Here is a 5,283-nt window from a genome sequence, read left to right as displayed (position 1 = left end):
AATTGAGAAGACTAATCATCACGGCTTGGAAGATATTTTTGAAGGGATAATGGAGGAGACTAACTATCATTGCTTGGAGGATATTTTTTTAGAAGGGATAATTAAGGAGACTATTCATCACGGTTAGGAGGATATTTTTCAGAGGGATTATTGAATGAAAACCATCATGGCTCGGAGGATATTTTTTGAAGGGATAATTGAGGAGACTTATCATCATGGCTTGTACGATATTTTTAGAAGGGATAATTGAGGAGACTAACCATCATGGCTAGGAGGATATTTTTTAGAAGAGATTATTGAACACACAATCCATCACGGCTTGGAAGATTTTTTTTTGAGAAGGGATAATTGAGGAGACTACTCATCATGGCTAGGAGCATATTTTTTATTTAGAAGGGCTTATTGAAATAAAAACCATCACAGCTAGGAGGATATTTTTCAGACGAGATTATTGAACAGACAAACCATCACGGCTTGGAAATTAATTTTTAGATGTGATAATTGAGGAGATTAACCATAATTGCTTGGAGGATAATTTCTAGAAGGGATAATTGCGGAGACTCACACTCATGACAAGGAGGTATCTTTTTAGAAGGGATTATTGAACATTATTATTATTGATTATATGAACAGACAAACCATCATGGCTTGGATGTTATCTTTTAGATGTGATAATTGAAGACACTAATCATCATGACTTGGAGGATATTTTTAGAAGGGTTAAATGAGGAGACTTATCATCACGGCTAGGAGGATTTTTTAGAAGGGATTATTGAATGAAAACCAACATGGCATGGAGGATATTTTTTAAAGGGATAATTGAGGAGACAAACCATCATGGCTAGGAGGATTTTTTTTAGAGGGGATTATTAAAATAAAAACCATCATGGCTTGGAGGATATGTTTTAGAAGAGATAATTGAGGAAACTAATCATCTGGACATGGAGGATATTTTTTAGATGTGATCATTGAGAAGATTAACCATCATTGCTAGGAGGATATTTTTTTTGAAAAGGGATAATTGAGGAGGCTAATCACCACGGCTAGGAGGGTTTTTTTACAGGGATAATTGAGGTGACTTATCACGGTTAAGAGGATATTTTTTAGAAGGGATTATTGAAATGAAAACCATCATGGCTAGAAGGATATTTTTTAGAAGGGATAATTGAGGAGACTACCATCCTGGCAAGGAGGATATGTTTTAGATGTGATCATTATTAAGGAGACTAACCATCATGGATAGGAGGATCTTTTCTAAAGGGATAATTACTGTGGAGACTAATCATCACTGCAAGGAGGATTTTTTTTGAAGAGATTATTGAAATGAAAACCATCATGGCTCGGATGATATATTTTAGAAGGGATAATTGAGGAGACTAATCACCACGGCTAGGAGGATATTTTAGAAGGGAAAATTGAGGAGACTAAACATCATGGCTAGGAGGATTTTTTGGAAGGGATTATTGAAATAAAAACCATTATTGCTTGGAGGATATTTGTTAAGAAGGGATAATTGAGGAAACTAACTATTATGAATGGGAGGATTTTTTTTGAAGAAGAAATTATTGAACGCACAAACCATCACGGCTTGGAAGCTTTTTTTTTTTTCGAATGGATAATAATTTAGGAGAGTAATCATCATGGCTTAGAGGATACTTTTTTAGACGAGATTATTGAACAGACAAAGCATCACGGCTTGGAAGATAATTTCTAGATGAGATCATTGAGAAGACTGACACTCATGGCTAGGAGGATATTTTTAAAAGGGATAATTGAGGAGACTATGGCTTGGAATATATTTTTTTTAGAAGGGATAATTGAGAAGCCTAACCATCATGGCCAGGATGATATTTTTCGTAGAGGTAATGACGTTTTCTGGTTTCTAATTTTGACCGAAAGATTAAATGCATAGAAAAAAAAAGGAACAGGAAAAAATCACTGCTCTTTTCTGATGGTTGAATGAAGAAAATGTCAACAGACACTCACCTAAGCACGGTTCTTGAATTCTCTCGCGGAAGCACTCCTCAACACTTGAGCGGATTGCTGGCTGAAAAAAATACCAACAAAAATATGAGTCATTAAAAATCCTCTAGGAGATAACTTGGAGTCTGGTGGGGAGGCATAGCTGAATTCCACAAGTACAATACGGCCAAAAAATGTCTGTACAGTGAAAATGTAATTCGGGTTGACTATTTATCTCAAATGCGTTCTCCAAAAATCAAATCTATCCACGAATTCTACAAAATGCATCCAGCTATTGAACTTGTATAAAACTGTGTGCATCATCATGATCCAGTGCGTTTGTATTTGCGCCCTCTAGTCTATTCTGACCAGTGACACTTTTATCCTGCAATGCTTCAAAGTAACTTGATGAAACCGGAATGGCGCACTGTGAACTAAAGCAAAATGCCAATTGAACAACAAAGTTCAAAGGCACTGAGAATATCCCCAAGTAATAACACAAAAAATAAGACCGGCATTTTGAGATGTCCGGATACCTGTATATGTTCTTCCGTGACCAACTTCCGCATAACTTTTCATTCCGATTGAGTTTGAGTGATATCCGGAAATAATGTGAGTACATTGCACTAGGATTTCATGTTTGAAAATTTAAACGATAAAGTCAATAGGAAAAAAGGAGGCAAAAAATAAGAGTGTGCTTGACCGTGCCAAAAATATTGGCCAGGTTATAAAGAGTCCAGGTTTTGCGAGACTTTTTTTTTGAAACCGAAAATGTGAAACACCGATTTGAAGTTCCTCTTAAATATTATTTTGAATGATCAATACATCTTTACTGTTCTGAATCACAGCAGGGAACTTGATGGTTTATACTTGCGAAAAACTGCGGTCAGAAAACAGTCCAACCTAACGGTCGAACCTAATTTTAAAAAAAAGGCCATAAATGTGACTTTGTAGTGTATTATCCATATCGACAAGAATCCAAATGATTTTTGTTCAAGAAAAGAAACCAGTAAGTATTTGGACAATTTGTTTATGAGAGTGCACAATGGAAGTAGTAGCGGAAATATTGCCGGACAGGAATTCCTCATTTATATTGCCTTGAAATTTGACCTCACAAAACCGTGGTCTGCATCCGCACCAACTGTTTACATTAAGAGCTGAAATAAAATAGCTCGATAATTTACAAAAGTGTTTGAAATTAACTCTTTCAGACGGACTTTGATTAGTGCATGTTATGCACAAACAAAGCCCGTCTGAACAAGTTAATTTCAAACACATTTGTAAATCATCGCGATACTTTATCAACTCCAAAGTGGTCGTTGGGAAAAGGCACAACTTCTGGATCGGAATTAGCACGCTGGCTTTGCTGCTAGCAAACGTGTATCAGAGTCATAGTAAAACGAAATTGAACATTTGTTCATAAAAAAAAAATTCAGTCCTCAAGCTACCACATTTCACAAACACACAAAGACGAGGAAATATCAAGCCTACTACCGAGCTCGTTGTTTGAAAAATCATTGAATCAGCAACATTCAACAAAATCTGAATCCCGCATTGATTCAAACACATTGTGCAAAAGACAACAAATTTCTTCAGAGGGAAAATGATTGTTTCAAACACTCACCGAGCTAAATCTTGTTTTTGCAGTCAGTTCTCTCTCTGGTTGTCGTCCAAAGGTGTTGATGACCCGCGGTTGATGTGAAGGGTGGACGGCCCCACATGTCTTAAATAGTGCCATCGATTTCCTGAGCAGTGACTAAAAACTCGGACCTGGATTGTGATTGCATGGCTCCTGTGCGCTGTCAATCACACATCACCGACTCGCTTCATATTATTGAGACGAAAGCAATGTTAATGTCGTTGAGGCTATTAGTCACTATAAAAACTAGTCACCGAGATTGAAATGGCCGCTTCTTATTGGTGGATATTGTATGGACGTCGGTGACACATCCAAACATGGAATTTATGATTGACACACACAACCTGTCAGTCACAGACCACTCACTTGTGGTCACCGACTTGTCGTCACCAACTTGTCACCGACAAACTGTGATTGGTGGATAGACAAGTGACGTATACACCGGCCGTGATTCATTCAATGTACAGTTGGCGCTTCAGTCTATTAAATTGTGTGGATACATTTTGGATTATATGAGGAATTAAATCGTACTCAAGCCAGCGGAGAAACTTGGGTTTAACTTGGGGTAGGGCACCTGGGGTGCGTTATTTGTTTCAAAGGCTGCACTAAATGCAAAATAAACGTATTATTACAACAGTTAATGTTTCAATTCAGGTTTTCAAAATGGGGCGGGGGGAGGGGAGGGCTCGGGCCGGCTTCCACAGGGGGTGGGGTATATGCCCCGTGTCCCCGTTGTTATGCCCCTGAGGTAGGCTTTGCTCCTTGATTGGGACTTTGAGGAAATAAAATACAGTTAAATAAACTTCCATGAACTTTACGTATCATATACGGCCCGTGTATAATCGTGGCCTTCTAAATGTGGAGAAGGTTTTTACACTTTAATATCTCCCAGTTCGAATAATCATTTCCAGAAATGTTAGAATGTATGACCGGTGATGATGGACCTAAAAATCAAACGTTCACTACCTAAAGTAATGACACAGTTCCAAAAAAGCATGTATCGTGATTTAAAATCCCCCCATATCAACGAGAAAAGCTTGTATGGAACGACCAGACTTCCTACATTTGCTAGTTTGTGGCCTCCGCATAACGCGTACGATTCACCCTGAACTAGCCCTGGTGATATCCGGACAAATCACACCAGAGTTTGCCATTCTGTATTGCGAACCACCTCGATTTATAATAATCTCTGAAGCAATGACGTAGCGACGATGGGGGTGGGGTGGGATAGTTGAACGACCACATGCCCCCCTTCCCCCTCCCCTCCCCCATACCAGTGGGCCATACCATACAAGTAAATGACAAAGCCACTTGTTCGATTAGGGGCCTCACATGGCTTTTTTTTTCCGAACCGGGCACGAAGCCTTTGTTTACCAAACGACCGAAAGTCACCGAGGTCATGAGACATACCGGGGTTTCCCAAACTCCGGCTTCGTTCCGTTAACGCCTTCGGGCATGCGGCTTGGCCTTTTGCAATAGAGCTGGATCCGGTATTGGAATGAAGCTAGGATTTGGAAAACCTCGCTTGTAGCTCACTCGACGTGTACATGTACATGTCTAGTCTCCGTTCAAAGCGCCTCGCTGTTTCGCCACTCGGTTAACTACCGGCGCTAGTCTGGGTGACTTTGTGGAAAGGCTACAGTTAGGCCTCTTGACCAGCAGAGGCAATCTCTTGTTAATAT

The sequence above is a fragment of the Patiria miniata genome, unplaced genomic scaffold (assembly GCF_015706575.1).
Source record: "Patiria miniata isolate m_02_andy unplaced genomic scaffold, ASM1570657v1 HiC_scaffold_10, whole genome shotgun sequence".
NCBI classification, from domain to species: domain Eukaryota; kingdom Metazoa; phylum Echinodermata; class Asteroidea; order Valvatida; family Asterinidae; genus Patiria; species Patiria miniata.
This window is presented reverse-complemented; position numbering follows the sequence as displayed.